The following is a 26,276-nucleotide window of genomic DNA, read 5'->3' as shown; positions in this document are numbered from 1 at the left end:
ATATATTTGCAGCCAATGTTACATGGCATAAAAGCCTCAAACTCATTAGTGTCAGATGGTTCAGGAAGAAGAGTGCTTCTGCATACTGCTGTTCATGATACAGGCTGCCATGATTAAGTTATCACTAGACAATGCAATCGACGCAGAGAATGTAATATACGTTATTTGTTTCTTGTGACATGAAAGACGTCAAGAGAACAAGGTAAACGTTAGTCCAAAAATATTAATAATACACAATATGAAAATAAATACGGAATAAGATTTATGTTGTGATTGTAAAATGCTTTATCAAGAGCATGTTCAATGTAAGTGAGATAAAATAAATTCAAAATTAAATTCCATCTGAGCTATGATTCTAAATTATTATGAACGTATTACTTAACTCTTGATAGTCTCTATTCGTGTGTATAGTATTATAATAATTAATGGGCAGTGAAGAGTGTAAATGTTAGACATTAACAAGCTGGATGTGATTCTAAAGGTGAGTTGAATTTTCTTCAGTTCATATTTTAATACAATAGTATTTTTGTGAATAGGAATCGACAACGCCCCTCTTCACTTTTTGGCAAAATTTAGCCTGGTAAATAATCAATATTATTGTTTATCTTTATCAGAGCGATGCATTTTCGATAAATAGTATTATACAGAGTTCTCAATAGAGAGTTCCTTTCTATCAATGTGCAAAACGTCTTAACACAATGAATAATTTTAGCATCACTAGTTTAAGTGATATAAAATCCATGTTCTTGCAGAACCTTTAATTATTCGATACAAATATTCAGAAAACAAATTAAAACGAGCAAAATATTATTTTAATTTCTCTGTCAAATTTATAACCCATATTTGATTAGGAAATTTATGTCAATTCAATAACTTTTATTATTAGCGCTGATAAAAGAAAGAAAGGATGCGATGAAATACAACAATCGCTTTTCCTCAGGAATTCACTTACGTCCTCCAAACTCAAACTAACATTCGTATTATAGAATGGTTTGAATGATTGAAAGGGATATTATAGAAACACTTACATAATTGATCAACACTCGTTATCTATACGCAACTAAAACTCTGTGATTCCTTGCTTGCGTGCTTGCTTGCGTGCGTGCTTTTCTGTAATTTAATACAGCCAAACCGGCGCATAATGGGAAAATACTCGGAAAGGATCTCCTGAAATGTGAATACAAACGGAATAAAACAAGTTTCGCGTCAACTGGATCACGGATTCCCGAGATACGCCGTGTTTTTGGGTACCTCCATTAATAACCAAAACGGTGCATAATGGGAAAATACTCCGAATGTAACATAACCCTGAAATGGGAATATAAAATACTGTGAAAATTGTTTCTATTAATTTCATGTTTACTTTATATAACAATTCCTTTTGCATTTTTGTAGAAGTGTGCACATATACCATAAATAAATGCTGTTACTGGAGTTCAAGTCAATCGCGGAAGTTCTATTTCTATTAGAAGCTGTAAATAATCAATAAAATCTTAAACATGAACTTGCAAACCAGATCGATGATGGCATGATCAAATTGAATTATTTAACTGAATCATCATAAAATTAACTTTCAATTCAATGCAACTTTGAAATCAGCGTCAATGCTCTATAGCCTGAACCGTTAGTGACCCAACGGATCACGTGTAGTCTAGTATTTTATTAACGTTACGTTGAAAATGACTTATTTTCTCACACATGATTATATGCTGTGTGTTTAAGAAGCCCACTTTGCAACCACGTTTTTTTAAAATCCAGTCCCACTGCATGGTGTCTTGTGCAAGTATCTTTTATTATAACTCTTGGCTGACAAATGCCAGTTGAGTAGATCTGGAAGACGGAAAATGTCTGGAAGACCATCGTATCTCTCTCTATCTTTCTAACTATATCTGTGTGTGTGTGTGCGTGTGCGTGTGCGTATGCCTATGTGTGTGTGTATGCGTAAGTAAGTTTGTTTATGCAACCCCACCGTTTGACAATCAATATTGGTTTGTGTAGGCTCCATAGCTAAGCGTTTCTGCAAAAGAGAAAGAGGGAATAAGTACTGGGGTTGATTTGTTTGCCAGTATCTTTCAATAAGTGTCTCGGCATGGACGCAATCGAAACAAATATAAGATGATATATTATAGAACTCCCTCTTCACTCTCCCTCTCTCAATCACTCTCACTCTCTCAATCACTCTCACTCTCTCAACCACTCTCTCCCTCTCTCAATCACGCTCTCTATGTATTTATCCGTGTGTGTGTGTGTGTGTGTGTGTGTGTGTGTGTGTGTGTGTGTGCGTGAAAGTCTATGAGAATTACATAATACAGATCTTGAAGTGTAAAGATGATTTTTAAAAATAATTATTTAAAATATGTTATGAAATCTTTTATGGGGCTGTTTCTAGCTTTTTGGGGGAAGAAGTTTTATTCTAGTGTGTGGGCGCTTTCGTTTAATCGTTACAAATATAGACATTTCGAATCGTGATTTTGGATCTAAAATCTAATAACCATGCAAAACCAATACATATTCCACTCAGCACAGTAATTTTACCCATCAATTATTGAACAGATCAAAATAATAATATTGTCTAGGTAATCTTTACAGTGTCTAAATTTTTATATGCTATTGACTCGCCTATATAAAGTTAACGATCTTCATATCTTACAAGAAACTACACGTGTCTCTTAAAGGTAAATGCAATTACTATTAGCTGAAATGTTTCCTTTGAATCCTTAATCAGAATTCTAACAAATGTAAAATTGGCTGATAAAGGCAAGGAACACAATGAAATGGTCATTGTGCATGATTTTGAAGGAAATTAAAGAAAAGTAAATCAAAGCAAGTCATTTTGTCGGTAAAAATGAATGAAACACCGTAACGAACAATGTCAGAAAATATTTAAATGATTCATAAATCTGAAGTTATTTGATATAGGCAAACTATTGAACAAGAAATATAGTGAAGTGGAAAATATTTGACTCTTTTTATCTGATTATAAGCTGCCAACAAATCTCATATAGCTAACTAAAACATCACTGAATTTCGTTAAAGTGACATCTTGTTTCTTTGAAAAACACCGGAATATTTTCCGTATATGTATGAGTTTTTTTTTGTTTTTTGTAGCTGGAAGATTCTGTCTCATCAGATCAAAATATATTCGTAGAAATCATATTAAAATACATTATTATATAATAAAATATATATAACATATTATAAAATACTGAAACGCACTAGACGTTGACGTTTAGGTAAGTACCATTTTATAGCAAGATATTTTGTAAAGTGTAAACAGTTAAATGTATTATTCGAATAGTATGTACCACAATTTTAATTGTTCCTCTTTTCCTGAAAGTTACTGTGAAGATGCCCTGTGTCCCTCCTTGAAAACTACGGTGAAGATACCCTAAGATACTACTTCAAATTTAGCTTATGTAACTGAATCTATTTCAGTGTAGTGTAGTGTAGATTACTTGTGTTATGGTTTTAAACAATAATATTAGTTTAAGGAAATTTAGTACACCACAACGGAAAATTGGGGTGTAATTTTACAGCTTAGTCATCACAGCAGTTACATAATTCAAAGATGCATTAATATTATCATTTATGTATCTGTACTGAAAGGCCGTGTTGTTCAGTGACTAAGTTCCTCAATAAGTGATTTAGGACTTAATCCACAGAACAGTAGCATTAGCATGTGTCTTATGTCATAAGATTGGGTCGGCCAAAGTATTATGAAGAGAACTTGAAGGACAAATATCCCGAAGAATCTCTTTAAAGGAACTATTCCAATTCAACTTAGGTAGCACTGAATTCACAACGCCACTTTACGGTCGGATATCTTTAGCAGACTTCATTTTTCTGCAGGTATTTGGGACACGTTTATGATACAAGATAACTTCCTTTCTTCATATTATCAACCATGGAATAGCAACAACAACCAACAATTTTACATGAGAAGCAAAATATACACCTACGTTAATGTAACAGTGAGCATGCAATTCAATATAGATGTATATTCGTATTGAAAATAACCTTAATTTTCAATAATTTATAAGAAATATTTACGAAACTCATTAAATCAGATAATAGTCGAAAAGTAAGTCTTAATATATAGATCTAGTATATGAAATGATTAACCATTTGTATATATAACTTTGAGAATTAAAAGTGGTATCTAAAAATAAATGTGTAGTGACGAAAATAATAATAATCGAGAACTAAAAATATTCAGGATATTTTGGTAATTACAGGGAAAATTACTGTTTTTTTATTTTTATATCAATTTTATTTTTACATAAATTTCTGAGCATAGACTTTACCTAAAAGGTATTTTACTTCCAGAGGAAGTAGTAGTACGCTTGACATTTTCTGCCCGCCAAAAGCAGTGTGGTGCTCTGGTCTTTCTCTGGAGGCATTCCAGGATATCACAATATTTAACAGCAGCCGGCTGTGGGGTCAGTACTCCTTTTAAGACGCCAGTTGAAAATTTTAAAGCTTCACCAAATTCTGAAGGCTGAAGTATTGTCTGGTCATGAGAAGAGGGACAACTATTTGACATGTGGTGCTAATCATGTACTAAGGGTGTACGTTTGCCACCGGAGATCCTCGGTAATAGAGAATCCCAGCATTTGGGACCGCCGGAAAGACCATAGCTGAGTGCTAACATGTTTAAAGGATTTATGGTATTTTATATGATTAGTTCTTTTAATATTTTACAGTTGAATGAAATGACGTATTCCCAGTGATATATTCTTTCAAGGTTTCTGTTTATGTAATCGACATAGGTATAAGTTTAGTGTGTAGATGATGCACGGTTGAAAAGAGATAAGGAGGAATTAAAATAGATGTGACCTGCATAAAATGGATGTTGTTGAACGTGGTAGAAAATTCATTGATATACAGAACGATGAGAGTGGAGGAAACCTGTCCCTAGAAACAGAAGAGTATACTGAGTGAAGCAGACAGAGCTTCGAATCTTGTCCAGCAATTAAGATAAGTGACAGGAAATTACTAGCTCAATAGACGAGAGATGAGAGATGAAAAGAAACTAGAAATTCTGATAGGAAACTTAGATGCCAGACACGGTTGAAAGCTGATGTCTCTAGAAACAACATTAATCTTACCGACCTTCTCTAAAGCGAGAGCCTGGTATTCAGCGAACAAAAAGAGTTTGTTTCTAGTGATTTTGTCTTTGCAGAAGTGGAACTGGTGGTCATTATTCAAGTTACTGTATAATGTTGAATAAGATTTCAGATGACATAATTCCTAAATAACTGTAGAACAACTCTAGAATGCTTAGAGAAATGTTTGAGAAATGAATATCTCAGAGACGCCTTTGTATGAAATGTAATGATTAGGTTAGTGTTAATGTGTTTAATAAAGAGAATAATTTCCAGTTAGCTGAATTACATAAATTGTTTTTCCTGCAGATGGTGTCTCCGTGTTATTTGTTCTTTAATCAAAGTAATTTTCTAATAAATAGTATGCATTTATAAACTACTTGGCAAATTGACTTGTGAAACCGATTTTTCACTTCTCTGAGATGTTTAGTTTAGTAATTGCGCTGTGCAAACATTTTAACATAACGATTCATCTCTGTGTTAGTAATTCCAGTTGTTTTAAAGAGATAGTCATCAGAAGAAAGTAATGTCAAACATACAAGTTAGATCATTCGTTATGTGTCGTCTACACAACAATATGTTAGACTAGAAAATATAAAATGCGCTCAAGTAGAACTTACTAATCAAGTATTGCGATAAAAGATAGTGTAGTGCTAGAGATTTAATAATGTTCAAGGATTTATACATGATTTATACACGTTATGTTGTGTCAAGAAAGAAAGTATGTTTCTAAGTTATCTAAAGCACTACATACTGTTACTTTGGTAAATAGATTTCTTACATGACCATAACAATGGATTATTGTAAGAAAATATCATGTCATGAATATATACTGCTAGATTTTTAAAATTTCGTTACAGCAATGTCCACCGTAGGAAAACCTTCAGAATTATGACAGAAGAAGTTTGATATCAATTTAAGAAAATATCGCATGTCATTTACATGTAAAAGTTATCAATAAGTTTATTACTTTAAAGCAATTTTAAGAGTATCGATAGGATATATTTACTAATGAGGGAACACTATACAGCGGTAGTGTGGAATTCATTGATCAGACCAGGTTGACTGGTATTTCAACTTGATCTTGTTATTTATTTCACATTAAGTATGTATGCTACGAACTTGAAAAACTTGAGCTAATCAAATAGAGGTTAATTTTACTTGTCATTTTACTTGAGTTGTCCCCATACTTTGTATTTATCCATAACTCTCGTTGACTAACACTCTCAATGCATAACTATCATAAGCAGCATTAGATCAGTGAAATAGAACTGCTATACTGTTTCCACAAGTGTTTCAGTACTACAGCTGATATCATTAGTAACCATATTAATAACTTGAAAACTTCCACTTTATAGCAGTATATTAAATACCGATTTTATAATGATTGAATTAGTGAAGACCCTCCACGAAACAATTAAGAATGGGGAACAGAAAACGTTTCCTTTACACTTAACAAATATACTTATTAGCTAGGGTTATATGCCATTAATATATGAATACAATAGTGGTAATAACTTTGCATGTCAAGCAGCTTAAATAAAGGCATTAGTTTCAAACATGGATTAAGCACGACTCTCACCACAGATTCACTGGTGTTTTACAGTGCTTTCTATAACAAATTAATTAGAATTTTTATTGTCATCAATATATGCTTATTTCTGACTCATTTATTAAAGAGTATTAAGACTAAATCGAAATCGGTGGAATTGGAATATAGAACCTAAATGCTTCAAATATTATTGTTCTATATTGACTCTACAACATTATGGAGACTTTGGTACATTTCAAATGAAACAGCGATAACTCCATTCAGTCCCACAGTAAATTTTCAAATGGAAGTGGGTGCAGGTGATTATATAACACGGGATAAAACTAGCAATTATGCTTTTTACTGATTCTAGAGAGAGAAAATCGCAAAGTACATCACAGCTAAATCTGAGATTGAAATAACGTATGAGATTAAATACTATAATATATTTCTACTGTTACATATCGTCAGCCGTCAACTCTGCATTCTTCTAATATCGAATTAATAATCACAAATTATATGTGTAACAGCACACGACCAAGTAATTACATATTTTCAAAAGTGATTTTATGTCAAATCAAGCCGATTCATTGACCAACTTTGACATTTGCAAGTAGTGTTTTGCTTTCTGCCACTATCGAACATATCAATATAAATAATAAATGTGTTTTAATATCCTTTACTTTGCTAGAGTGACACAAATGCATATTGTTGCAATGAAAGTCAAACTCAGATGTCAATTCTATTAATCATCGCTCGTTCACATTATATGTTTCTGACAAATATATTTCACTGATGTTGTAGGAGATCTATGCCAGTTTACCACAATGCATCAGAATACATAACGGTATATTTGTATTGTTTGTAAACTCTTCGTTTGGAATTTGAAACAAACACTTCAGGAGAGTATACAGAACGAGAGAAAGCAATTAGACGACAACATACTAGCAAAATGTTACTGATTTTTATAAAAGATTGTATGAGATTCGGAAATAGAAAAATAAAAGCATGTAAACTTTTTCTGAGGCATTATGTATTTCACATGAAATCGCACGAAACTAAAATTGCATCGGAGTCGTACATTCTTTATCAATGTTTACATCTACTCTATAAATTTTACTATGCACGACGATTTATATTGCTAGTTTGTTAGACAAAGTGGCTGCCTTTCATATTCATGAACTTAAATAATTGATTCCATACTCAGATATTAGTTAGTTGTACAAATAAACTCGCTCAGAGTTTGATATTGAAAATGCATTGAAGAAACCGAAATTGTACAAGCTGAAATTCTTCCTCGTCCATCGGATCCACTAGCTGTACACTAAGTTGTACATATTAATGTACGACTTTTAAAGATGATTCCATACTATCTTATAAGATAATTCAATAGTATCTTCATTGTATCCTCAGGGAGAATACAATGAAGTCCCCACTCATTTCTACGCCAAGCTGTCAGTAAATTATTTAGTAAGCTGATATATTGGAGCCATGTCGTTTAAACTTTTCCATGTTTACTAGCAACATAAATAGTTACAATTGAGAATAAAATTCGGATCACTCATCAGTTTGGTTTTGACTTACATCTACTCTATAACCCTCGCTTACTTGATAACATATATCACGATTTTAGTTTTTTTCTTTTTCAATCTTCTTCTTTCTACTATCAACAACTTCGACTGATATATTACCTAAGAAAGTATCAGAGTTTTGAAAAAAGTTAATCAATTTCTGATTTCTGAATAAATGCCAAGTTTCTAAAACAGTAGCTTTGTGAATATAGTTTCAATCAAGAATTTATAGGTTTCTATAATTACGTATTGCATAAACAAAATAATAATGTATACACTGCGAAGTAGTTAGGCTTGGTTCAAAATATTTTTTTGTGGAGGACATGGTGATCTCGGAATCTTATAACCTTACTGTAGTCTACAAAAGAAAATATAATGTCCAATAATATTCTTTTGTAATATCTATAGCTCTGAACTGATTTTACATATTTACTGTAATGCTGACTATATATCCAGAAAAGCAAACTATAGTTTCTATTCTCTCCCTAACGCTATATGTACCGAATATTCAAACGCAGTTCGCTAATTTGTTTTGAAGACTTTTGTTCGACAGCTATACCGATCTTAAAATAACCCCACTTACAAGCAACAAGTAAATTAGATGTACACAGACGGTAATAGTTGTCTCCTGCTTACATAAAGGTTACAAGTGACTATAAGAACACCGCCAGCGAGATAGCGTCAACTATTTCTTCCGCCACCAACAAAAGCAACATCCTTAGAACTTATGTCAATACTACCTTCACTATCAATATTTATAAGAAAGACCAAAGATTTTTTCGTATGCCACGTTAAGAAGTCAAAGTGATTTGAGATAGTGATTTAAATATCAACACAACCATTTTCTTCTGAAAAGCACTTATTAATAATGTACGAGGTGGTATCAAAAAGTCCTGGACTACTTAAATTTAATAAAAAAAATAACTTATCTAAGTTTTAACATCATCTCTTTCGAAATACAAACGCCACAACGCAGCAATACATTGATCCCAACGTTCTACCCACTATTGGAATCCGCCATGGTAGTCTTTTTCCGTAAGCAACATTGTTAACACAGTGTCATTTGAACTGCATTTTCATTTTGGTGATGTGATGGAAGTCCGGAGGTGCTAAATCTGGCGAATAGGATGGGTGCGGAAGCAATACTGTGTTGTTTTTGGCGAGAAACACAGGAGTGAGGAGAGCTCGGTTACAGGGTTTATTGTCATCGTGAATAATCCACTTTTTCGCACTCCACAAATGCGACCGTTACCCCCAATTTAAGAAATCGATCACTGCTTTGACTCAAATCATGTGCAAAATTTTAGGAGTGGGGTTCATAACGCCCGCTCACGTTTTTACCAAACTTGGTGTGCTGACTCAATGCAACGCAGAAATAGTATATCTGAAATTCCAGCTTACTAGTTAAAGTAGTTTCGGAGTTATGAACTTTTAAAACTATAATCATTAGGTGTCACTAGTTTCACACTAGATTCCGCTGCCCAGATCCTTGCAAACGCAAGACAGATGTGGAATAAAAGTGTATTTATACATTTTAAGATTACTGAATTGAAATTGCTCTTTGCAAAGGTTGAAAAACTAGGTTATTTTTAGACAGAGGCCACTACAATCATTCGATAACATACAAAATCAAAGACAATACATAGTTTTACTTTATAGGTCTAATCCCAATTTTAAATAACTGTATAAGAAAAAGGGTGCTGATTCTTAGCATATTTTTAAACATAAATAATTAATATGACTTATTAGATAGAATAAATCGAAGCTGAAGTTTCTCCTTCTTTTTACAAACATCATAAAGATCTTGAAGGGACTCTGATTTGTTCTGGGAATTTCCAGTTTTGATGGTTCTCGAATCCGAAAGTTTTTTTTATAGAGTTCAAATGCTTTTTTATGAACTTGCAGGCTACCACATAACTTCTGATAATCATGTGCATTGAACATTTCGTCAGTAAACCAAAAATCTGCCCAGCTGTAAGAGATGAATCCGAAAACATTGAGAAGCAAAACTCTTTCCTCTGATAGAAGAATAAATGCCAAAAGAGCTAGTATTGCTCAAACATTCCATCTTGCATTACTTAAGTTGGGTATTTTTTAAAAACTTTACAGTAGAAAATTTTCTGGTTTCTTCAAAGAAACGAAAAAGTCAAATTAAATATAAATTTGATGTCATCTCGCCATCCTGCTAATTCAGTAATCTTTTCTTCACCATTGTTGAAATTAGCTTGGAGTTTCTCGTAATTACTTAGAAGCTCTGGGATGAATGCATATTCAATATTAGGAGATGACTTTGTCAGCATCATATCCTTGATAGAGTTCTTCGTGTTGTAATGGAGGACTTAACCCAAGAGTATCAGAGAAAATTAAAAATCTATTACAAGAAGAACTCTATCAAGGATATGAAGCTGACAACCAACAAATTGCGGTTCTTTCAAACCCTTATGAGCAAACAGACTTTGCAACTGAATAAAAACAAGTAAGCTAACCAAAGCCGACCATTTTTTTATTTGGCACACATTGCACTTGTGCAGGCAATGTCGATTTGATCGATAGTGTGAGCTATCGTATAGGACTCACATTTGAATCTGTATAAACAAATCAACTGTGTAGGTTGTTTAACCAGCGACTCAGTATGGTCTTTTGCTAAACTCACATCTGTCGTCTACGAAAGGAAGATTAACTACGCACCAAGAGAAAGAGGGAGAGAGAGAGGGGGAAAGAAAGAAGAGGAGAGAGTGGGAGAGAGAGATAAATAGGGAGAGAGAGAGAGGGGGAAAGAAAGAAGAGGAGAGAGTGGGAGAGAGAGATAAAGAGGGAGAGAGAGTAGAAGGGAGAGCGAGGATGATTAGGTGAGCGGGATTGTCACAGTAGTTGTTACTCTAGAATTGCTCAAATTGCTCAGTAGCTGGTCTCTTACACCAACTCTATTTCCCCGCAAGATGGTTAAATATCTCCTTCAAATTCATTGTAGTATATCTGTAAAATTTACTTCTATTGCGGCAACTTCTCACACGATGGCCTTTGACTTGTATTTTCTGTTTGACTTGTTTTATGAATAGCGGTATTTCTTTTGTCTCCTTTTATCTGTATTTTGCTTTAGCTTCTTTGCCGTCTCGTTTTCACATTCTTGTCCTTGTTAAGTTCCTCCAAGATTGATATCTCTTACTTCATTAGTTCTATTTATTTTCCTATCATTCTTGGCATTTAGGATTCCTGCAACGCAGAGATCTAGCGCTCATTTTTATTGATCAAGCATTTTGATGAAATTGCTTTAGTTGAGACATTGATCAGTTTATTGAGTTCAGACATATTAGGTTTTATTGTGTATAGAAGATACTTGATTGCAGCGTTTACCAAACTCAACAGTTTGTTTCGTTTTTATTGTTATTTTTTTTATCGGTAGTTTTCTTTCATCCATGTTCGTCCCGCTTACGTAAGCGCATTCATTTACATTGCTTTATGCTTCAATGTCTCTCATTATTTTCTTCTAGAATTTCGTCATTGTCTATCTCATTGGTATTTGCTTCACCTATTCCTAATGTCAGTGCGATTCTTGATAACTTTCCCTCTTTAATGTGTTACTCTTTTTGTGAGTTCATTACTTCACTAAGTGGATTTTCCCCTCTTTCATTTGAGTTCAAATATTCTGTATTCATATCTAGGTCACCGTGCTAGCCTGCTAAGGCATAGGTATATGCAACAATTCTTCTTTCTATTTCTTAAGACCATATAAGAGTTTTCACATAGTTGTCTCCTTTTCATCAGTTACTAGAAAATATTCCTGATTTTGTGCTCCACCAGAGTTCACTTATTTTGCTTTATTCAACGCTAATATATTGGGTTGATGCATAATTATCGCGGCTTTTTTTCAACAAATTTTATTCAACAAAAACAATAACAACATGTAACAAAAACATCTTTAAATGATTATTCCGGAGCATTTTCACCATCTAATCTAATTACTGCTTTCCATTTGTTTGGCAAACGGTCAGACCGTCATTTAAAGATGTTTTCGTTAAATATTACTATTGTTTTTGTTGAATAAAATTTGTTGAAAAAAAGCTGCAGTAATTTTGTACCAACCCAATATAATGGTTCATCAGGAGGATCAGAAAAAAGACATCTTGTCCAGGAAGCCGTCGTGATCCGTTATTTTGTAGGAGACTGTTCCAGTTTCATATAACTTAATCCCCCGGTTTCTCTTTGTGAGGCATGAATGTTGGTTATCCGCGTTACGGCCAATGTATTATGAATTACGTCTTTTTTGCAATATATGAGGAGTTTTAAATTTTCCTTTACCGCGAAGAGATATTTTATTCGTGATAGCATAGAATTTGAGCAGGCATATTCAAACTTAAAGTGACCCGGTTATAACAATACTATGCTTCTCTTGGTGCCATACCATCATTCGCCTCCCATCGTCATGTGTAAGGGGATATGTGTCACTATACAGAAATAGATTTTGCCCGCACATTTTATAATTTCTGTTAAGTCAAGAGCTATGTCCTGGTACTTTGCCATTTTTTCAATACTTCACATATGTGATTTCTCATAAATTGGGATGTAAAGTCAATTAGCTGGCACTTTCTATTCTTTTTGTCTACTTCTACTAACTTAGACATTCTGTCAGTTTGAATGTTAATATCTTACAACATTTTGTACTCTTTATGTTGTACCACTTAAGTAGATTCACATTTACATAGCTTATATGTACGGTCAATCCTAGCTTTCTACACCAGTTTTTATCATGGGGCAGGTCTGGATTTTTTGCAAATTACCCTTTGAATTTATTGTGCTCTATCATGCCTGTTGAAATACTCTGTAGGCGCAAGAAGACTGCACATGGAGATAATAACTTCAATGGTTTCATTTTGTTGTTGGCATACACGACATGTTGGGCAGCTGCTGTTCTTTAATATGTTGGTCTGATAGTTTCTGTTAGGTAGGCATTGATCTTGAGCTGCTATGATAAAGCCTGTTTCTGATTTTAAACTAGAAGACACTAACCATTGATGGGTCAGGGCTTTGTCAATATCGGCACTATTAGCTCTCTATGGCTATTTCTCCTTCAGAGGTTTTTCTTGCCATTTATCAGAAATAATATCTAAGGCAGCAGTTTTAGCACGGGTTTTCATGCGCTTAGCTTTTTCTGTGCTTGTTTCTAGTACGTCTAAATCTGGAATTTGTTGTATTTGGAATTCACTTTTGTTACTGAGTATGATAATTTCTTGTTTTCATGCTTTAAAACAAGTTTTGACACCGAGTCATCAGAGTTTTTCAGCAAGGTGTCTAGGCCAATTGTGGCAATCTTTATTGTTAATTCCAGTTGTAAAAGTCCACGGCCACCCTCTTTTCTTGCCAGGTAAAGCCGTTCTATATATGCCTTCTTCTTCTTCTTCTTCTTCTTCTTCTTCTTCTTCTTCTTCTTCTTCTTCTTCTTCTTCTTCTTCTTCTTCTTCTTCTTCTTCTTCTTCTTCTTCTTCTTCTTCTTCAGTATTCTTACATTTATAACGTGCTTTCAATGCACTTCCGAGTGCAGGTCTGTGTGCCTTGGGTATGTGCTGTGGTTTGCTGTCATGCTCTTATGGTTACTGTATTGAAAGTGTTTTGCGCAGGATGTGTGCAGTGCCCAGTAGTGCAATTTTTCTGTATGTTATATATATTTGTAAGCTTTGGTGCTTTTGTTATGTATTTGTTTGAATATTTTTTTTATCATATCTAATGCGCCTACTATGTATTCCTTCTGAATTTTCGTTTTCATTTCTATAGTTAGTTCTATGTCAGATTCTAATACTCCCAGATACTTACAACTCTCTCCCCCTTTCAATGATTGTCATGTCTGTATTATCATCATCATCATCATCATCATCATGAGCATGATCATGAGCGTGATTTAAACATGTCCATTTAAGCATTAAACAGATAAAGATAACGTGGCAACTTTTCGGTTTGTTACAAATTTCACCGTAGGAAAGAAAATGTCTTTAAACCTGTATATACTAGAAACGATTTTTAAGATATGCAATACAAAATAGTTGGCAATATTGTTAATACTTTCAGCACAGTAAACATTGCGGAAATGAATGACTAAAATGATTTGTCTGTGAAATTAACTTTAATGGACCATGAAAATCGAGAGCCAAATATGTAAACTTAATGGGAATACTTGCTAAAATGAAGCCAAAAATAAAATTAAATGTGCAAATTTAGGATAGTCATTCATTGATCCTCATGTGAGAGAGATGTAATGTAAATCTCGAAATTACTCGTCAATTTTCTCTTTAGTTTATTGTTCCATTTGCTAGTTAGTTTGACTATTCTTAATTGCTTTACTGCGAAGTATGTGAGGCAAGCTATATTTAGTTTCTAATTTTCAATGCAACGATGCACCATCAATGTAAACAACTTTACGAAATGTTAGCTCGAAAGTGTTCAAAATAAAGCACCAGTTCTCGGTCCCTTAGTTTATTATTGTAACGAAAATTTTCCTCGGAAATACTTTGCTGTTAAATGCTGACCGTCAATAAGGAAGTCTATATTTCATCTAATACTTTAAAATGATAACAATATCCTCGTAAATAGAAAAGCCGATAGAATTTCTTGCTTAACGAAGTATTGAATCTTATCTAATAGAGCTAGTGACTAGATTATAGACAACAACCACCTCAATAATCACAAAATAAATTTATATCCGAAGGAAAGCGTGTTCAGTTTCACTGTTTCTGTTCATTTTAGTAATAGGTTCACAAATACTGAAATGTCACAATACAAACGGAAAAAACCGTCTGATTAAAATAATCTAGGAATTTTTCTATGCTATTTTAGTTGCCCTTAATTAAATAATATGTGTGTTTTAGACACCGCGTGAGTTACCTCGTTATTCATTCTAGCTTGTAGTTACTAGAGATATTTCATGCAACTTGACTATAGCCATCAAAAATTAGACAGGGTAAAATATTTCTATAGATAATAATACGTTTATGTATTATGTCTTCAAGTATAATTTCTGGAGATCATCTAAAATAGCCCATTTTGAACTAATTTACTTTGTGGAAATCTCTTATTAGGTTAGTCTCTTAAATACTCTATATAAGATTTCCAGAGCAATCTTGATAATCGTAGAAATATGTGATAGAATAACACTGGTCTGCATTTGGGAATTTTTTAAATATCTATTCGTAGATGCGATGTTACATATTCTTGGGTTGCTGATTTTAAATATCTAAACCATTTTGCCCTGTCACATAAAGGTGTTGAATAAAATACAAATTAATAATAATAAAATATGGGAATGTTTAAATTGTCGCTTTATTAAAAGCAAGTAATCAAGGAAAAGCACATTCTGTTAGTTTTAAGAACATATCTTTTCCAAATCAACATGAAATGAACCACCTTCATCATGAAATTAATCAGAATTATCAACATCAAACCGAACGAATGTATGAAATATGCTCCTAATGGTTAGCCTATATATTGTTTGAAAGGAAGGAGGAACCCTTTGATTTCCACTTGTGTTGTGCATCGAGACCATCACGTTTCAATGACCAGCAGTAATCCGATATCATTCTGACATCCCATTTGCTCAGGTATCGGGTTTGCATGGTGCAAATGTCTTGATGGAACCGCTCCTCTTGTTCCTCACTGTAGCCCGCACAATTCTTGAGAAAATAGTAAAGATGCAAGTGCAAAAATACATTTTCACACTCATTCTAAACGCAAGTTGTTGGAAACTTGATATCGGGTCTTGGATCGTCTTTTCAGACTCTGGGGAGCGGCAGCTTCGTTTTGAACGAGCTTTTTGAAGGAAAACCTGGCATTCACTTCGACACCTGCTAATGCTTCCTTAAAATCCTTTTCCTCATCAATTCCCAACTCCATTCTTGTTCAAGGCCCCCGCAAAATTTTTCAGAAGCCCTAATTTGATGTGGAGTGGTGGCAGCAGAATTTTTCTTTTGGGCGGGGGGGGGGGGGATCAACTAGTGGCACAGCTTTCACGTTTCCGGGTAAAAATCTGGTTCTTGGTAGCGAGTCGTTTTGTTAATAGTGGTGGCTGTCTGCCCTACTATCCCAAAGACACAGAAAACAGGGATACATAGTGTAGCCCTCTTGAAGATCAACTACGAGAGCAATAACTTTTAAATCACCACAAATGAGAAAATTGTGATTATGGTCCTTGATTGCAATTATTACTGTCTTCATATTTTCGTAAGTTTCTGGCATTTAGACACTTTGGCCAAATGGCAGAGATGCAACTATATTGCCATTGTAGAGAAGAACAGCCTTTAAATTTCTGTTAGAAGAATCAATAAAGAGCCTACATTCATCTGCTTTGCATGACATCCCCATGTGTTCGATAAGGCCAGAAATATTCGAACAGAAAACTAAAGAATCTCCTTTCTCAAAGAACTGAGTTCATTCGGCTTTACGATGACGGTACCAAGTGAATGTTGTTGCAGGAGCTAGAAGATTGTGTTCCTGCAGTCTAGAGCCAAGTAACTGTGCACTCTCTTTTAGAAAGTTAAGGTCTCTAATCAGGTCACTGAGCTCAACTTGGTGGAAGAATTTGTGATAGTTATTTGTTGGTGGCTCATAGCCTACTTCCAACACATTAGTATCACTAATATCAGACTCTGGTGAAATGAAATTTCCCGTGTCTCAGGTGGCACAGGTACAGGAATATTATCTGAGTGCGGAACAGGCCTTATTGCTGAAGGAATATTTGGGTATATTTAGCTATTTTAGTCATACAAATGTAGCAGTCATAATGGCTCATCTGTTCCCACCATACCATTGGTACTCCAATGGACATGCATTTAAGTTTTCCAAATGACCACATTTGAAGCTTACTGATGCAACTCTCGCAGGCTTTATGATATGCAAATGGTTTGTCCTGGTCTCCCAGTTTGCAGCCAAAATAAGCTAAATAGCAGCGCTTCAACAAAGGAGTAATACTACTCTGGGAATCTGAAGGGGTGAATTGCCCGCAGACATAGCAGAATATATCTGGTGAATTGATGCAGCCTGTAGACATATACATAGACTGAAAATAAAGAACAATATATTTGATTTAACATTTAGGTTAATATAAGGTAAACATTTTAATTGATCATTTACTTGTTATACAAAAAAAAGAGAAAAGTAACGTCTCCGTATAACTTGACAATCTGATGTAATAGAGATGGATAAAAACACAATGACTCATTATTTTTCATATATATTCAGAAAAATATACCATAGAGCCAATAAAAAAAATCATGCAGACCAGTGTAATAGATAAAAGACAACGTGTCTGATGAGACCATATCTTCTATTATCATCCCTACAATTTCAAGTGCTATCTTACGTTCTGTGTTGTATTTTATATTGATGTTTATCTAAAAGCGACTCAATGACTGGATGATCTTCTCTTACAAGTCGATACGGAAGAATTACGACTAACCAAATAACAAAATCGAACAAGAGAATACTGTATTATGAATCACTTGGACTCTTTCATTTTCCTTCCAGTCTACGTGAAAACTAGAAGTGGCAATACATACATACATACATACATACAATACATACATACAATACATACACACATACATGTATACATAAATACATACATACAAACAAACAATTACTCATACATACACTCACACACAGATACACACACATATATGTTTGTATATGTATATATGTATATATCAAAATAGAGAAAAATAGCAAGAAAGAAAAAAAGTGTCAATAAACAAGAAGTATGTAGTTCGAGGACGATAAAATAAGAGTGAAGATGATTTGGAGAATAAACTGGTTATATCAGCGGAGGACATGATTATTTGTAGAGACGTGAGAAACCACACAGAAAGATTTGTATTTCTAATGGATGTGCTTAAGAGTAAGTAAAAGAAAACTATATAATTTGAAAATAAGTTTTCATTCGGTAAAATGTAGCTATAACCCAGTATTTAAGATTCATTATAATTAGGGAGTAAACATATTCAATTCAGTAGAAACAGCAGGAAACTTGATGTATTATAAGTGATTGGGTATAAGTGATTGTATTATTGGGTGAGTCGAAATAACATTACTGAAACAGCAAGTAGGGTGTCTGGGAAGTATGAGAGCGGAAAGTGAGAAGGAAAGATTGAAGAAAATTATGAATAATAATAATAATAATGATAATAATATAATAATAATGATAATAATAATAATAATAATAATAATAATAATAATAATAATAATAATAATAATAATAATAAAAATAATAATAATAATAATAATAATGATAATAATAATAATAATAATATTAATGATAATAATATAATAATAATAATAATAATAATAATAATAATAATAATAATAATAATAATAATAATAATAATAATAATAATAATAATACGGGGAAGTTTATCATGTGAGAACGATAAATCACTGCTCCGAAACTTATCCAAAAACATTGGAAATAAAGACATCGCATTGAGCCAAAAAATAGCTGACAAAGGGTTGGATTATATCCGAGTAAGTAATACTCATTGAAATTTATTTCTATCTTTCCAAATATAATGATGTATTTTAACTTGATACTTCCACTACCCGCACAGTGATCGTAAACACACGTGTTACATCAACATCAAACCATCTTCGAACCCCAAAACACCATGTACAAAAAAATTACAAACAGATTAAATAACACCGGTATTATTACACCCAAGAATAACAACCGAGAAGTGCGTACTGTAAGCTTGTTACGAAAAACAGACGAAGATCTGAACGTGCAAAACAATCTGACAACAGAAATAAACGAACCGGTACCCTACGAAAACGATGACCGTCAAAATAAAGTACCGGACGTTGTTCCTCATGTCCCGCAAACAAAACCAAAACGGCATAAATGGACACGTGAGGAATACATTTCGATACTATACGCCTATTTCACAGCAGTGCTCTACCCCAAAAAAACGAAAACGCAACAACACATACATATATATTATGGAAGAAAAATAATGTAAATATAGACCTCGATAAAACAATGAACCCTAACAAACTAGCTAACATAAGAAGATATATTCTAAAAGCAAAAAAAAAATATCAGAAATAGAAATAGAACAATTGAAAGGGAAAATACATCAGGAAAATCTAGATAGTAGTCACACAGTAATGCCAAATAATAATATAAACACTGAGATAGCAAAACACGAGGACAAACGTAACATTTCCGGCAAAAACGAAGTAAACAAAAAGACAACAAACCCAGACCGTAGAGATGTATAATAGTGTACAAAAAGCACCAAACCAGAACACCACAGACAAACATATGAATGAAAAGGAAGGCAAAACAAATATAAAACCTGGAAATAACGACACCAGGACTTACAAATATATATAACATACAGAAAATTGCACTACTGGGTACTGCACACATTCTACGCAAAACACTTTCAATACAGTAAACATGAGAGCACCACAGCAAACCACAGCACATACCCAAGGCGCACAGAGCTGCGCTCGGTAGTGAAGTGAAAGCACGTTATAAAAATAAAACTACTGAACAATAATAATAATAATAATAATAATAATAATAATAATAATAATAATAACAAAATCCCACGACAAGTGATACAAGCACCATCTAGAGGACGTAGTGAATGTCGAGGACATCACCATCCATTGAAACTTCCCAATACAAACAGAAAGAAAAATTGATTCCAATCTAACAGACATTGTGATCAAGGACTACAACAGAGGAACTTATCTGTCAATAGATATGTCTGTTCCACACGATCAAAATGTCCCAAGAAAAGAATACGATAAGTTTTCTCACTATAAATATCTGCAAATTAAAATCACAAAAATGTGGAAGCTTGTACTACGATAATACCAGAAGTAATTAGTACGTTGGGAGCTGAGAAGTATATTAAGCAACTCCCTTGTAACTGCAATCTCCGTGAACTACAAGAGATAACCTTGAATGGTACAGCCCGTATACAATGGAAAGCACTCTCCATCTAAAATGGAATGAATGTGGTGATGATTTTAACATGCATTGCAAAACAAAAGTGCCCTTGCTACTCTTGGCCTCCGGAGGATGCCCAGTACTAAGGCAGCAGAAATAAAGTTATAATGAAAAGAAACCATAAATGATGATGATAATGATGATGATGATGATGATGATGATGATGATGATGATAATAATAATAATGTGTATTTACGTCATACGCGCAGAACACAGTTCTTCTACGTCATTCGTGTCGGTTGCCCTTCATTGCCCCTATTTTCTGAATAATGGGTCAGCACATGCAGAAAATGTTAGCGAACATCTTTGGTAAACAGACATATGACCAATTTACCAGATTCTTCGAGTAGTTGAAGCTGTACATTAATATTATTTATGAATCTAGGAAGTCTGGAAGAATTACTTACAAGAGGTAGTGTTTGATAGAAGTTGAATATTCTAATAATATCGTTGCTTTAAAATGTGATGCTGAACAGTGATTACTTTGAACAAGTGGGCACTTCTTGTGTATTTCACCATCTATATCATAATGGAAAAAGATGCTTATAAATTTGTAAGCAGTATGTAGTTTTTATTTCTGAAAGCAATTATCAAAGTCCACACTGTTTACAAAATGCTTTAAAATTCCAATTTTAATATAATTTCGAATTAACGTGGTTTTTATGTTACTTTTGTTATTGAAGATTTCAACAAGATTTAATTTTAATTCACTACAAAACAAAATCTTAACATGCAGCATTTTGAAAGTCTTATTTTCTTGTCTCTGTGTCTTTATATTTATACGTTGCATCTATTCCTCTTATCCCTTTTCTTTCTCTATCCTTATAAAATTTCCCCTCTTACTTTTAACTCCAGTTTCTTTCCTTGCCACACTGTTTGTCTCTCTCAACCGCCTCTACAGCGTTGTTATAATTACAAAGAAGTGATAACAATATTTTTCTTTTTCTTTACCGCCTCTATTCGGATTATTCTATTACTTTCTCTATCCTAATAATTTTCCCTCACTCTTATGCTTTTTAATGAATTACTCTTCTCTCTTTTCTCCCTTTTTTTTTTGCATCACTTTTCGTTTTCATTTTAGTTAGCCTTTCTCTATGACTTTCTTTATAACTTTCCCTCACAGGATTAAATACAATTTTTTCCATTTCGTCTCTCTCTCTCCCTTCCCCCTCTCTCTCAGCTCTGCGTCTTTTCAATTGATTTCATTAAAAATAAGTGATTATAGATTTTTTTCTTTGGGTTAATTTGAAAATATTTGTCAAATGTTTTACTCTATATTTATCGTTAGAAAAGTACATAGAAATTATATATTTCAAATTTCATTTGGTTATATGTAAATGTGCAGTCCACATTTGATTAGAACTTTATTAACGAAAACTCCGGGTTAATTTCTATGCCTTCGTTGTGGATTTGGCGTTTATTGTTAGGTATTATATTGACCTCGCTTAATGTAGTGATTAAAATATAATAAAATAATAGCAGTAAGATTTGTTGATGTACATTCTACATCTCATTCTTTACAAACCTACCCCTAACACCTACCAGCACTTTATCCCAAACTGAGCCAGAGCTATATCTACATGCTCAGCAGATCATTTTTGTCTATATATTCAATTTGTTTTTACTCTACATTTTAAATTTGATTTATTCGTTGCTCCAAACTACATTCACTATTCAACGTAACCTGAATATCAAGTTAGTTAATTGTTTTCTCTCCTAGAATTTCTCCTTTCTTTACCTTTTACTCTTCGTCTACTAATATAGCACTAGATCATTATTAGTAATATATCTTGAGACTTGTTATTTCTAGTTTATGAATCTTCTTTATTTAATTACAAACTCTGGGTTATAATTGCATTGTACGTAATGAAAACTGCCATGTTTTAAATTTCATATTTCTAGACCTACATTATTTACTAGTAAAATCATCTTCAGTGTTTCTCACATTTCTACACAGAAGTAATATTGCCCTATATATGCTATTATCTAATTTTTGCATGGTCTTTTATTATGTTGATCTAAGCAACAGCTATTAAATTATAATGTTTCCTCTCTTTCTCACTCTTTCAGAATCTAAATATAATTCTTTCTCGAACTTCTGAAGCAGCAGCTCTTATCTTTCTACCACAAATTCGTCTACCCCTAATACAACTAGCAGTCATTTATTTAAAAAGATACCGTTGTCATCTTCTTTATATGTATTTATAAAATTTCAATTTGGCCGACAGCTCATCTAATATTTTTAACTACGTATTTCATCAATTGAGCCAAATCTCTTATTCGCTCGAGAAACTCATTTAGAGTGACGCATGTGATCATCAGTGACGAATCATATTAATATCAGTCTCTTACATAATATCCCTATATATATATATATGTGTGTGTGTGTGTGTGTGTGTGTGTGTGTGTGTGTGTGTGTGTGTGTGTGTGTGTGTGTGTGTGTGTGCGTGTGTGCGTGCGTGCGTGTGTGTGTGCGTGTGTCTGAGTGTGTGAGTGCGTGTGCAAAAAAAGAATAAACAATAAAAACATAAGATGCTTTACACTATGCAACATCCAAAGTATCATTGTTCATGCTGTAAATTTTACCGATATCTGCATTATTTCACAGTGTTTCAGAGCCAGTAACTGAAACGGCGGTTGATTCAACCGATAGAACTTCGACGAAAACTCATTAACGGATGTAACCATGTTTACATACTTATTAGTTTCATAAGAACATGTTTTTATTCAATATATAATTGACTTAAAAAATAAAGCCTTTCATTTAAATTTTACATTATTAATTATCTATCAGTGAATCAATATTTATGAAAACATTTGATGACATGGATCATATGCTTGTGAATGTGATCAAAAGCATTCACATATTTTATGATTTCATTCCATAAACCCAAAAAGGGTTGTCCTTCCTGCTATATACACAGGTTTACTTGATTTATATCAAGAGACTATTCCTTAATTACTGTAATTATTCTGCTACACGTTTCCTCACAATCTAATTACATTTAGATATATGACAGTTATTATTCAGATCTGCGAACGATATACATCAAGTAGCAGTCGTAGGAGTATGTTCAAATTCATCAGCTGATACTCCCTAAGTGAACTGTAATATTCATCGTATGATTAAAGCACAACCTTCTGAAAACATTTCAGGTAGAAGAGATGGCATAAACTCGTTCGCAATAACATTTTGTTTTATTAATTATTGTGTGTCAACACTGTTTAATATTCCCAACGTTTCAGATAAATAGAAATTATTAATAACTGCCAAGTGTTAAAGAAGATTAAATGGCAACCAGAATACAAACGTTTCATGTTTAGGTCGTGCAGGGATTAAAGTTAACATTACCCCAGCGAAGAACGAAAATATCCAAACAACTTAATATTAAAACTCTTAGTTTACTGTGTATACCACTCCAAACCTAGAAGATACGTGGTCCTGTTTAAGAAGGAACCATAAAATATACAGGTTAAAAGCTTTGTTGATTAGTGCTTGTAATATCTTTACTCACTCAAAGTGTATAATATTGCCAACGCATTTAATGTTATTCTTAAAATTAATGTGGTGAGCAGGTAGAATCGTTAACACGCCGGACAAAACGCTTAGGGACATGTTCGTCCTTACATTCTGTGTACACATTAGGCTGAGGCTACCATTGCCTTTCATCCATTCGGAGTCGATGCGATAAGTACCAGTTGAGCACTGGAGTCGATGTAATCGACTATCCCTTCCCACAAATTTTGAGTCACTTCGCTGCTTTGAAGAAATACAGACTCCTTAAAAGTTTGCACTCTCTTTTCACTATATATTCATTGCTGTCTGTGAATATTTTAGTCTTCAATGTTAGTCACTACATATTTCTTATATTTCTTGAAAAAAAAAATAGATGTACAACCCATACAATGATGAATTTAGGTAGAAGCAAACAAGTGTTAGTTATTGATCAATTAGAATGTTTGATTAGTGTTTGAGGTTAGCTTTAAATGCTCATTTGTAAAATGTCCCTTCAGAAAATTAATAAACAGATATTGTTGAACTATTATTATAGAGATCAAAGTTAGATTCAGCCTACATATAGCATAAACAATTTTAAGTGCATGATTTCAATTACATTGATTCTGTTTGAGTCACTTGGAAATATATGCATTTGTGTTAGTGTCATGAAAATGCCTGGCCTCTGATTTTGATAGAAATGCGGAGAAAAAAGGAATAAACGAAGCTATTAAATATTTTGGGGTAATTAATTATCGGTTTTACTTTGAACTTCTAGCCATGTGTGCATGCCATATGGCAGCTTGATCAAACAACTCTTCTTTTAGATCGAATCTATGAGATAGACATTTCTGAACCTTAAACTATTTTGGCATTAAGAGAAACTAGCCCTTTAATGTCCATTCATTATTTTTACAAATATACGTTTATTATTTTTTTTACTTATATTTCATTCTTTAATTTGTTGCCTATAATTCAGTCGTTAAAGCGTATACATCTTTACAACTACTCCGGTTAAAATTATTTCAGTCTTCTATTCCTTTACCTTACATACTTTATTGCAATTTCTTTTTCCCGAACTAAGTTTCTAAATTGATATAAATCTTTGACGATAATAAGGCATGCAATCTTCTAAGAGTGATATTTCATTCAACTTCTCTGATATTTAATGTCATGCAAATAAATTTTCTTTACCACAGCTTTACTCTCAGACTGCTAGAATGCTTAGGATTGAAGTTTCTATTCCTAAACATAAAAATATATACGCGTTTTCATCTAAACGTAATTTATATTCTTGGCATGGACACACAGTCACATATTTTCGCCATGTTAGATGAATATATACGTACAAATTACTTACATGTAAAAAATAATCATACTTATTATTGAGCCGAATTTAATTATACATATATATTAGTTTGTCAAGAAAGTTCTTGCGGAATTGTTAATTTTGGTTTTAAATGATGTATTTTCAAATTAATTTTCGTTAAATTACTTTGACTTTATATACCATTTTAAAGTCCGTTTTTCGCTCTATCTAATCGCGTTACTCTTTTTCTTTTCGTATAATTAGGTCATTATTTCTGGACGTTGAATACAACATGGACAAAAAGTAGATTCGCACAATTATCTTATTCCAGTTCAAGCTAGGCTGAAAAGCTGCTGAAACAGCTCGCTATATCAACGACACGTTTGGCCCAGGAACCACTAATGAAGGTACAGCGGTGATGAGAGTCTTGAAGATAATAAGCGTAGTGGTAGGCCATCGGATGTTGACAACGATCAACTAAGAGCCTTAGTGGAAGCCAATCCACGCACAACTGTTCGAGAGCTTGCTTCTAAATTAGACGTAACGCACACGACAATTTCCAACTACTTGAAAGAGATTGGAAAAACAAAAATACTTGAGAAATAGGTGCCGCACGAATTGAACGACAACCCCCCCAAAAAACTCCGTTTTGAAGCGTCATATTCCCTTCTTTTATGCAACAAGAACGATCCGTTTCTCAACCGGATTGTGACTTACGATGAAAGGTGGATTCTTTACGACAACCGGCGACGCTCAGCTCAGTGGTTGGACGCCGATGAAGCTCCACGGCACTTCCCGAAGCCAAAGTTGCACCAAAAGAAGGTCATGGTGACTGTTTGGTGATCTGTGTCCGGTCTCATCCATCACAGGTTTTTGGATCCAGGTGAAACCATTACAGCGAAGTACTGTCAGGAAAATGGATGAAATGCATAAAAAACTCCGACAACAACAGCTAGCATTGGTCAACAGAAAAGGACCAATTTTTCTCCACGACAACGCTCGGCCGTACGTCACACAACTGACCCTGCACAAGTTGAACGAATTGGGCTACGAAACTCAGTCTTATCCGTCATACTCACCCGACCTCTCGCCTACCGACTACCACTTTTTTAAGCATCTCGACAACTTCCTGCGTGTGAAATGCTTCAAAAACCAAGACGATGCCAAACACGCCTTCAACGACTTCATCGCCTTAAAAACGCAGGATTTTTTATGCTACTGGCATAAATAAACTTGTTTCGCGTTGGCAAAAGTGTTTTGATTCTGATG

This window comes from Octopus bimaculoides, chromosome 3 (genome assembly GCF_046866305.1).
Source record: "Octopus bimaculoides isolate indiv1 chromosome 3, ASM4686630v1, whole genome shotgun sequence".
Taxonomy (NCBI): domain Eukaryota; kingdom Metazoa; phylum Mollusca; class Cephalopoda; order Octopoda; family Octopodidae; genus Octopus; species Octopus bimaculoides.
This window is presented reverse-complemented; position numbering follows the sequence as displayed.